The sequence below is a fragment of the Coptis chinensis genome, chromosome 5 (genome assembly GCF_015680905.1).
Source record: "Coptis chinensis isolate HL-2020 chromosome 5, ASM1568090v1, whole genome shotgun sequence".
NCBI lineage: Eukaryota > Viridiplantae > Streptophyta > Magnoliopsida > Ranunculales > Ranunculaceae > Coptis > Coptis chinensis.
In genome coordinates this window covers 82,304,612-82,316,707 of record NC_141460.1, presented here as the reverse complement: position 1 = coordinate 82,316,707, position 12,096 = coordinate 82,304,612, and the positions used below count along the sequence as shown (strand labels likewise).

The window sequence follows — 12,096 nt, the reverse complement described above, 5'->3', positions numbered from 1 at the left end:
GCTATTACCTAAAAAACCATGTAATAAATGTGGCTATTACATGTAATATTTACATATTACATGGTTTAGTTGTTTTGGCACCAAAAATGAAGTTATTTCAAATAATTGTTCGTTTTCTTGGTCATAATATTACTGAAGGAAAAATAGTTCCTATTGACAGAAGTAATGAGTTTGCTTCTAATTTAAATTTCCAAATGAAATTACAGATAAAACTCAATTACAAAGATTTCTAGGTAGTCTTAGGGGCCATTTGTTTTTGTCTCTTATAAGACCTCAAGGTCTTATAACCTCTTATAAGATGTGGACCAGTGATTTTGGCCATTTTTTTGTTTGTTTTTTGCCTCAACTCTTTGGTCTTATAACCTCTTATAAGATATGGACCATTGATTTTGGACATTTTTTTTGGTTTGTTTTTTGCCTCAGCTCTTATAAGAGACATTCTACTATAAATGTCTTATAAGAGCTCCAATTCTATAAGTATCAAAATTGGATCTACTTGAATTCTATAAGTCTTATAACTTGAAAAATGACTCAAACACCCCCGTCTAGATACTCATGGCCCTATTTCTTTATTATTCCCTTTTCACTATCTTCTTCTCTAAATAACTCTATTGCCCTAACCAATATCACCACCACCACCAAACTATTAAGACCACCACCGCCGCCGCCACTACCACCACCGTACTGTTAAGACCACCATCATCACCACCACCGTGCTTTTATGACCACCATCACCACCGCCACTACCACTACCATCACTACCGTGCTATTATAACTAATACCGTCACCTCCACTACCACCATTGATATCTATCACTTTTCGGTATAAGGATATGAAATCTTTATTTTGTTTAGAGTAAACTCAAGTCCTTACTCACGTCTTCTTGCGTTTAGTTGAGTAGGGATTCGAACCAACCTAAATTCTAGGACAACATGCAACTTTCTAATGCTCTAAAAGAGGAAACTAGTGAGTAAGTTTTAAGTTATGGTTGAATTGATACTAACTACTTGGTTTTTTTAAATGCAAAAATGAAAACTTTAAGTTACGTAAACATGCAACTAAAACAAAGATAAAAATTAATTATTGGAAGAATATGGAGGGAAAATTTTCCTCATGTGAAGACAACCTCTATTGTTGACTCTAGATTATTGCATCCTAATCTTCTTAGAACTCATAGACAAATCCTAACATATTACTTTGGTCCCTAACAATATGACTTATCTCTAAGATCATATTGTTAGCATGTGGAACCAAAGTAATGACTTATCTCTAAGATCATCATCTTGATTCCTAACTAGACTCTACACCAACTACCATTTTGGGATAGGATGTAGGTCTAGTTGTTTTTCCTAAACAACTTTCTAGAGTCAATTTACAAAGGTTATCCCTCACATGAGCTTCATTAACCCTCCACAAAAGGGGGGTTTTAGCTCATGATCATTGGGATTAAAATGAAAAGTGCAAAATAGAAATGTAAAATGAGAGAGAGAACAAAAAGAAGGAGAAACTAAAGAAGAAATTACTAACCTTAAGAAAATTAGATTTTATTTAGAAGAAGAAGAACAAAAGTTTCTTCCATTAAAACTATTACAAGCTTTTCATAAAAACTCAAAACTCAAAACTAAAACTAAGGAACTAAAAAAAATAATGCATGATAAAGGAAAAGAAGTCAAGGGAGTAAATGGAGTGCATCCCCCCTTGTTTTGTTTTCTTCTCCATTTGAGAGAAATCTCATTTCCTCCCACGTGAACACTAAACCACATTTACTTCATTCTTACCCATACAATCCACAACAAAGTGACATCTATCTTTTTTTCACTATTAACACATAATCTCATCTAACTTTATTAACTACATGCAAGGTGTCACTTTTGCACTAATTATTTGCACCTTTGTCTTAACTTGTATGATGACTCATCAAATCTTGCAGGTCCGTATAGTGGGTCCACGTGCAGTCCAGTGGCGGTCCGGTCTTTTGGCAATTTTACAACTTCTCGCCTATGCGTAAAGTTCATCGCACTGATCGTCTGAGCAACTCACTTGTCACATTTAGAGTCCTGGTTCAAGAGGTAGGAGCTTCGGAAGTTTGATGCTTCTGTGCGGATTTGTTGGGCTTCACATGGGCTTAATCAGAAAGCTTATGTACACTCCCTATTCTGTGTTTAAATGCTGGCTTTATCATTATTTGTACGTTAGTTGCTCCAACCTGCAAAAATACAAAAATACAATTATTTCATGATTATTAAACACAAAATTAACCGAAATATTATGTCTCTATGGGGTTTTATAGTACAGTTTTGGGTGCTTATCAACCATCACCACCAATATCATGCTATTAAGACCACTACCACTACCACCACCACCTTACTATTAAGATAATTTCTTAAAATCGATATTCTAATTATCAAAATTGATTTGAAACCGAAAATCAAATTATACGTTTGTTTCAAATTAATCAATTCAAGTAAAATGTGATGTAAAACAGGGTTATATTTGTCAAATAACCGTCTAAAGGATGTTGTGTATTTGTTTTTTCTATTTTTACAAGTGCTTATAACTTATAAGAGGAACTTAAAATGAAAAACAAACCACTTTATAAGACCATCTTATAGACCATGTCTTATAAGACCCTCTTATAACTTAAGCCAAAAAAACAAGGGTTAATTTGTGTAAACCCCATTTGTAAACATCACGATTCCCACCCCACCCACCCACCCCCCTAGCACCATCTGACTTCCATCCCAGTTCCGTTGGTATTTTATCTAATACCAAAATTACTCCTGAACCAAGGGTATAACGGGTATTTAACAATAACTCTTTTTCAAGTGTAAATATAAAAAGCCCAATCCCACCAACTAATGGCCATACCATTATTGTCCACCCTAGATGCACTGTAGCAACCCATCTTTCTTCTCCAATTCATTCTCGTGGACAGAAACAGAAAGCTCCTTAAATTATCAAACACTCGAAACCAATCAAGACACACCACCTCTTTTGCAGCCAATCTTTCAATAAACCCTTAAACCACTGAAACTCAATCACTCACTTAATAAATAATACATTAAGTGATAGACGGAACCTCTTTTGCATCCAATTTCTGTTGGTATGCTTTCCAAATCATTTTTTGATAAACGGAATCGTCCTCCTCGGGAATGATAGAAGTCGAGAGGAAGAAGTAGACAGTACTGGCGGTTGGCTTGGCTTGGGCTGAAGGGAAAAAAAAAAAAGAATTGATTTTGACTTGCCACGTGGCTAATTTGTAGTCCTTGATTTTAAGCCCATCGTGAAACTAAGTGTTATGTATATATGTCTCTTAAGGGGTAATTTTGGTATTAGGTGAAATACCAACGAAATTGGAATGGAAGTCAGACGGCGCAGGGGGAAATCGTGATGTTTATAAATGTGGGGGGTTTACACAAATAGCCCCTTACTTATCTTATCTTGCCGACTATTATAAGAATCTTTCATAAGAAACAACTGTCCTCTACTCCAGACTTATTAATAAAGTTCCTCTTCCTGGAGTCCTGCTCACACTATGGCAATACAGAAAATTAAACTTAAAGCTGGGGGTGTTTGGATCCTATTTATTTATTGCCAAAAAATGTTTATTAGTGAAAAAATATTTTTTGAAAAAATAAATGCGTTTGGTCTCTATTTTTTAAAAAAATAGTTTTTCATCCAAAAAATATTTTTTGGTCCCAAAAACTCGTTTGTTTTATCAAGTGAGTGGAGCAAACGATCTTGGGCCGGGTGGGGGTAAGGTGGCCCAAAACGTTACTTGGTTGGTTTCTGTCTGTCCTCATCTTCCTCTATTCATCCCTCTCCCTCTCACTCCTCTCTCTCCCTCTCCGCTCACGCCCCACTGCTATGCAGTTTACTAGTGATAATTAGGTAAAACAAGTTTTTCAAGTTGAAAAATGCTTGCCAATCAAAAAAAAAAAAAAAAAAAAATTGTTTTTCTTTGAGGGAAACACTTTGGCGCTTCAAGGCAAATGAACTTCCAAGATGTTTTAGACTTTAGTATTTTATGCCGTGATATGTCGAAATATGTCAAGAAATATAGTGTGAAATCTGATATGATAAAATAGCTTTTAAGAAAAATCACAACCAAACGTATTTATTCAAAAACTATTTTTAGAATAAATATTTTTTTCATAAAAATGTTTTTGAAGAAAAAATGATTTTTAGAAAAAATGAGACCCAAACCCCTTGTTTATTTATGCTTACCTAATTTCCAATGGTTTAAAATTGTTGAAACTTCGACCCTGGCCCCTGTTTTTTTCCCCCCTCAAACCTTACCCTCTTCACAACTCTTGGCATCAAATCTCCCTCTCTAATTACACATAAAGTTTCAATCTTTTCTCTTTAAGTCTTCAATTCGTATCAAATTCTATAAATTTTCTCTTCGTTTTTAGTTCATTAAGTTTTTTTGAAGGCTTGTTTTTGAGGATATGTTTCCATGGGGTGGTATGACCTGCTGCTTAAGTGCAGCTGCACTCTATCTTCTGGGCAGGAGTAGCGGAAAGTATTATGTTTCAGGGATGCCGATATTTTGAAATCGGTTTATAGGATCGGTCAATTGAAGGATTTGGGTAAGTGGGCGTTTTTCATTTTCAGTTGTTATTGTGCCAATGTAAGTTTTACGTTGTTTTGAGCAATTCGGTAGTCCAACATTATTAGTGCATTGTTTTAATCGCATTGCATGATACACGAGTGGTTCCATGCTATTACTTCTGTAGTCTCTGGTTAATTGGGCAACCATCTATATCCCCATGGGAGTTGAGCTATGCCTCAACTTCCAACCAGCATCATTATGTTTGCATTTTCATCATCTTCTTCCTGTCTTCACCGTTCAATCCCTCAGATTTTCATTTAAATTCTTAAATTTTCCACTCGTTTTTAAAGTTTCTGCCCCCTTTCCTTTTGTGAATCTCAAGCTATTAGACTATCACAGATATGCAAGTAATTGGTTTTGCTCTCATTTTCCAGCACAAATCCTTGATACAGCATGCAAAGTCTTGCCACTAGTTGTTACTGTCTCTGGGCGAGTGGGCTCAGATGCACCCATCATCTAGTGTGATAGTGGTTTGAGAGGTGTTATAGTGGAGGAAATGGTAAGGAGATTTTTTACTTCAAATATCAATAGTAATCCTTATATTTGTTGTTTTTAGTTAGCCCTGTAGTGGTCTCATGAAGGTTATCCTAATATTTCAGGCTGAACAACACTTTCTGAAGCACAATGACTCTGGTTCATGGGTTGAAGACTCGGCTCTTATGCTCGCCATGAGTAAAGAGGTTCCCTGGTACTTGGTGAGTTTATGTTCTTTTATTTTCTGCCCTTGTTTTGACACCTAAATATCAAGGACAGAGATGTGCCTTGGCGCTTGAGATGGTTACTAGGTGTTTAACACACTATATAGATGCTGGCACGTGTATATGTGCTTGACACTAGCAGTCTAGCAATAACAACTCAAACAAATTAAACACTTTTTGCATTTTGATGTGGTTTCATCAAAAAGAAATAGAAATTAGGTGTGTCATTTAAACAACATAACAGACTAGGCTTCTAATACACATACACACGACTGAAAGCGTGTAGTTGGATGGTGGATGGCAACTGGTTTGAAATTTCACTCCAAATGTGTTTTGCTGTGTGGCCTTTTTTTTTTTTTTGTGATTGTTAATTTTGTATGGTGATTGTAATGCAGTTTAACTATTGGTAGAAGCAACAATTGAATAGAATCCACACTTCAATAATTATAAATCAAGAACCCTAAAAGTCTCTCTTATACTTAATCTCTCAAAACTCATAAAAATATGAATCTCCCATTTTAAACACCTAATTACAATCCTTATTTATAATAGGGTTTTACTTTGACAACAAAGCCTACCAATCAAACTATGCCACACGGCAATAACTAATCAAAATAAAACAAACTAATTAAAAGAGGGGACGTCAATGCATTGGGCTTGGGCTGGATCACGACTGGATGTCCATATCAGATTGACTACATTGACGTTAGTTCCTTATGGAAGATGCTTGAAACAATGAGTGATAATGCTACCGAAAAAATAGTGCTGCTTGTGATGTGTTGGGTTTTGCTTCCCAAGTCAAACCAGCTGAAGGCCAGAGTTCAAATTTTCAACCTGAGCTGAACCCAAGTTACTAATTTACCATCCCGCATCAAATTGTAGATTCAATTGTTGCTGGTTCAACCGTGTATATATAGATTTATTTTGATGCTATTTGTAGGACTTCATAATCTTTTATCTTGTACTTCGAATGGCTTTACTCGAAACGGGCCAGCTGTAGGAGACGCACATGAATGAATATCTAAGGGATAGCAAGTCTAACAAGGGGCAGAAACACGCCTAAGCCCTAACACCGCCCTAGGTGCAGACATGTGTTATAAGAAACCCCGTTGCGCTAGCGCTGGATTTGAGACTTGAACCAGTGACCTCTCAGGACCTAGAACTGTGGTATTGTGTTATTATACACTCTACTCTAAAAGCTTAAGCTGCTTGAGAGAGGTGCAACACTGATTATCAAATGGACTGCAGGTCTAACAAGGGTCATAAACATTCTTAAACATACCGTGGGTGGCAATGCCTCGTAGCATATTTCTTAAATTTGTATCGCGCTTTAATTGGAAAGAGCTCAAGTTATAAAAAGAGGTAAATGGTAAAGATATTTTGATCCCATAGTTAGTGCTACAATTGATTAAAAAAGAAGTTACTACAATGCTTAACTGTAGCTTTGCTCGTTAATTGTTTGAATTAATGAGTTTAGTGAATTCTGCTGCATCTTTGGAATTGGCATACTAGGGCCTTTCCAGTCCTTCGCTCTAATAATTTGGAGGCTTGTATTGTGAACCAACGTCATGGAGTAATAAACTTTATCTCTGAGAAATGGAGATTTTTATATTCCCATTCCATGACTGCATTTAATGGCTCAGATTTTAAAATTTACTGCTCTTCTGAGGAAATTGTGTTTTAAGTTAGTGGTATTTCTAATGGACCAGATAATGTAAAATTACTCTTCTTTTGAGTAAATTTTAAGTTAATTAATTTTTCTCTGCATGTTTGGTAGGTCAACATGACCCTTCCCTCTCTGTATTTTTGTTAAATGTATTTTATGACAGGATGATGGGACTGGGCGTGTACATGTGGTGGGAGCTCGAGGTGCTAACGGCCTGGTATTAGCTATAGGAAGAGAAATCTTTGAAGAGTCTGGTCGATCCCTTGTACGTGGGACACTGGATTATCTTCAAGGACTGAAGGTTTGTCTTATTCTGCAACATCGCTATATAGAGATGTCTCAGTGAATGTATTACCTATTAACCCTATTTACAATTTGCAGATGCTTGGAGTGAAGGGCATTGAAAGAGTTCTTCCGATTGGGACTTCACTGACTGTTGTTGGAGAGGTGATATTAAATATTATGAATACATCACTTAAAATGCTAAAAATATAAGTTGTTAAACTGTTACCTCTTGTTATTTGTCTTCGACTCTTTGTTGGTGTTACCTCTTATATTTTTGTGTTTCTTATTTGGCTGCTTAGGGTGTCAAAGATGATATTGGGACAATACGGATTCAACGACCACACAAGGGGCCATTTTATGTGTCCCCAAAAAGTATTGATCAACTCATTGCAAATCTTGGGATATGGTCAAGGTTGTTTTCTAAAATGTGGTACCGAAGTGTTTCATTTTTATTACATTACCTGTTATATGTTATTGACTTGCTACAATTGGTACATCTACAGGATCTACAAGTACGCCTCTATGGGGTGGGGATTGCTAAACATGCTATTTGATACATCATGGAAAGAACACGCCGATCTGATTTGCAGCGAAGGTAAATCTTTTTGATTTTTTTTAAAAAAATCTTAAATTGCATGGTATTGTTATGAGAAAATGCATAACTGTCTTCATCCGAAAGGCAGAAATGTATCTTACACTAGTACACAACCATATCACATTTAGAAGGTTGGTACTATGAACATGATGTAACACAAAGGTGGAAGCAAAGTATGATGATAAACACTGATAAATTTTAACGAAAAATGCACCTAAGTATAGGGATTAAATCTTCAATTAGAAGAACGATTCTCTTAAAATAAAATTTCAATAACAACCAACCAAGAATGAAGGCTAGCATGCCTTAAAATAATAAAAAGACTACTAAATGTCTATTATCTAATTGGAATCCGAATAGGAACCCACCCTAATTCCTATTCCTATTTTTTAATTCCTATTCCTATTTGAATAAGGAAACCAAAGAAAATATAAACTGCTGAGTAGCATATTGCCAATTTAATAAAAATAATAAATAATCTACTTCTAATTCTCTGCATCTGAACAAATTAAAGACCCACATCTTCTTTAATGAGATTGTAGCCCAACGTATGACCACATAACTTCTTGGATGAATTTGATGGATTTCTGTTTCACTATCATGTCTCTGTATGGCATTGATGGGTTTCTGTTGCACCACTATCTTTTTTACACCATGAGTTTGTAGGTCAGACATTAGTTCACCACTATAAATCTGATACACAGAAGCATGACAGAATGTTAATCAGAGAGGAAAGTCTGAAAATTAAACTCATAGATTAAAATTCGTCTCAACTCTGCAGGGTGATTTTGTTAAGATGATAAATTAGCTGGTTCTACTATGCTTCTTTGTTATCCTTCTGAAAAACATGTAATGAGGTCTTGTTCTTTCAGGGTCCTTGCTGCTGCTGCACAAAGATTAGAGCAGGATCATGATGGTACATTTCTCCAGTGTTTTCTTTTTTTAGTAGTTTATAAAAGTTTTTATGAGTTTAATTTTGACGAGTAGGTTCAGATGAGAAGGCTGACAATGGACCGGAGAGTGCAAAAAAGGAGCGTCTCATGGCAGACTTGTGTGTGATATGCCTGGAACACAAGTACAACACGGTGTTTGTCCCGTAAGCACCTTGCAAACTCTCCTTTTAGTTTGCCTAATTTGGCTAGTTTTTTATTATTGGTGGGGTTCATGTTTTTTCACCATGACTAGTATTCTTAATTCACTTCTGTGTGCAAGGTATTGAAAACTTACCTTCTGAGTCTGTGTCACTTATGTGGGTACATTTAGTAAAGCTAGGCCCGCCTTTACATAATTGAATGAGTCCATATAGAAAGTTAGAAACGCTTAGGCCACAAGTAATCTTGATTCTATGGCCATCACTATCATTTAGGAGGTCTGATGGAGTGGATGATTTGGCTCAGTGTTTTACATGAGCGTGAATTAATATGGAGTCGAGCAAAACCATGAAGTCCAAAGAGTCAAAGATGATACATGTAGAAATAAGAGATAAACTCAAAATGAGGTTTATTCACCTTGATGGTCCTGTTGGGTAGGATGTTTCTTGGTGTAGTAACTGTTCTTTGGTTATTACATCATCTTGTTTCGTTTCCTGTAAATCTTCAATTACAAAGATGCATTATGTATTTATGACATGCCTGCCTTTATTTCGTGCCTCAACTAATCTCATGTTTCCATTAGTATTACTTTTTTAGTATTTCCAAGCACCATCATTTAACAACCATACACATGTAATGGGAACACATATTATTTTCTAAAACATGGAGTAAAAGTGACGAACTGACTACCAATTCATTGTAAGTTAGGTGGAAAATGGAAATTGTGTGTTTTATATTTTTTATGTATTTTGAAAGATCATAGAAGGGAAAATTTTGTGTATGTAGGGATAAATTACGATTTACGTTAGATCTTTGCTTCTTCATTGAGAAATGTTGCTTCATTGCTCTGTAATGAGAAGTCCAAAGGAACTACGAAATAGAAATCTAAAAAGAGTCAATGACGAGATGGATAATTTTAACTTGGAAAAATTAGGGAAATAAGAACTCCATGTGAGAAGAGGAAGTCGCTGTAGCCCTTATGCAGCTTGTAAGTCGCTAAGATCGCCTAGAGTTGAAGTGTTGATTGGTTGATTTCCTTTTTCCATTTTAGAGTAGTGAAGGTTTCAGTTGTTAGGGCTACTAAGTTTCGGTCGGTGAGATTGTAGATTTCTTAGAACACTATGATCATAGAAATATTCCTAGAGTGCTCTATCCAATCAGTGGGTCTGTGATGGAATAATTTGGATTGCTCAGCTGACTGAACCACATGTCTGAGGGGCCATTTGTTTTTGCCTCTTATAAGACCTTGATGTCTTATAACCTCTTATAAGATGTGGCCCAGTGATTTTGGACATTTTTTTGGTTTGTTTTTTGCCTCTTATAAGAGGCATTCTACTAGAAATGTCTTATAAGAGGCTCCAATTCTATAAGTACCAAAATTGGATTTACTTCAATTCTATAAGTCTTATAACTTGAAAAATGATTCAAACACCCCCGTCCATATACCCCTAGCCTCATTTCTCTCTTCTTCTCTTTTCATTATCTTCTTCTCCAAATAACTCTATTGCTCTAGCCACCACTGGCTATCACCACCACCACTACCACCACCAAACTATTAAAACCACCACCACTACTACTGCCACCATCATCACCACCACCACTACCACCACCATCATTACCTCCACTACACTACCACCGTACTATTAAGACTATCACCACCACCACCACCACCACCGTGTTATTAAAACCACCACCACTTCTACTACTACCACCACCACCGTGCAATTAAGACCAATATCATCACCTCCACTACCACCACCACCACTACCATCGTACTATTAAGACTATCACCACCACCGCCACTGTGCTATTAAGACATCCACCGCTTCTACTACTACTACTACCACTGTGCTATTAAAACCACCACTACCGTGCTATTAAGACCAATATCATCACCTCCACTACTACCACCATCACCACTATCACCGTACTATTAAGACTATCACCACCACCGCTACCGTGCTATTAAGACATCCACCGCTTTTACTACTACTACTACTACCACCACCACCGTGCTATTAAAACCACTACCACCACTTCTACTACTACTACCGTGCTATTAAGACCAATATCATCACCTCCACTACCACCACCACCACCACCACCACTACCACCGTACTATTAAGACTATCACTACCGCCGCTATTGTGCTATTAAGATATCCACCACTTCTATACTACTACTACTACTACCACCACCACCGTGCTATTAAAACCAATATCATCACCTCCACTATCACTATCACCGTGCTATTAAGACCACTACCACTACTGCCAATTAAGGTAGTTTTCTAAAATCGATATTCTAATTATCAAAATTGATTTGAAATAAAAAATCAAACTATACGCTTATTTCAAATTAATCTATTCAAGTTAAATGTGATGTAAAGTAGGGTTATATTTGTCAAATAACCATCTATAAGATGTCATGTATTTGTTTTTTATATTTTTACAAGTACTTGTAAGAGGAATTTAAAATGAAAAACAAACCACTTTATAAGACCATCTTATAAGACCCTCTTATAACACATGGTCTTATAAGACCCTCTTATAACTTAACCCAAAAAAACAAATAGCCCCTGAGGTTTCACTTCACTAGATTGGTTTGTATCAATGAATATTTGTCATCTTGTTAACATCATGCTCGCTTGGTAGCGACCACTGAAGTGCATCTTACTTAACATCATGTTCTCTTTATTAATTAACAGTTGCCTGTATTTTTAGTTGATAGGGAATTAAGTTTGCTAAATATTTCCTTTCAGACTGTCTTTTGTTCCATTTGGTGTACTTACTTATTCTTACAAAACACTAATTATTTGTATGCATTATTTAGGTGTGGACATATGTGCTGTTGTATGACATGCTCATCACACTTGACCAGCTGTTCACTTTGTCGGCGAGGTATTGATCAGGTTGTAAGGACACCCCCCTCCCCCAGGTTGTGGCATGGAAGATTGATGATTAGGGTTATGTGGTGGTGATGTAAATTTTGTAATGAAAGAATGTCTTGTGGTAGATGCACATCTTGAACTGCAGGCATTACCAATTTACAGTTTTACATAATGGTCGTGTTGAATGGACAATGTCCTACTCCGTACATACTTTCTTCTTGAATTTTACAATATATCCGACATGATTTAGTTGCAA

General features: G+C 36.2%; 1 pseudogene across 1 annotated transcript; it reads left to right on the top strand.

Annotated features, from left to right (window-relative positions):
- The first annotated feature begins 4,300 nt into the window (after positions 1-4,300).
- On the top strand, positions 4,301-12,096 carry LOC147499337 (E3 ubiquitin-protein ligase SP1-like; annotated as a pseudogene). The gene is made up of 10 exons (XR_015195806.1): positions 4,301-4,592; positions 4,990-5,114; positions 5,215-5,310; positions 7,143-7,280; positions 7,361-7,426; positions 7,564-7,676; positions 7,768-7,859; positions 8,732-8,775; positions 8,847-8,955; positions 11,783-12,096. The product of XR_015195806.1 is annotated as an E3 ubiquitin-protein ligase SP1-like (transcript).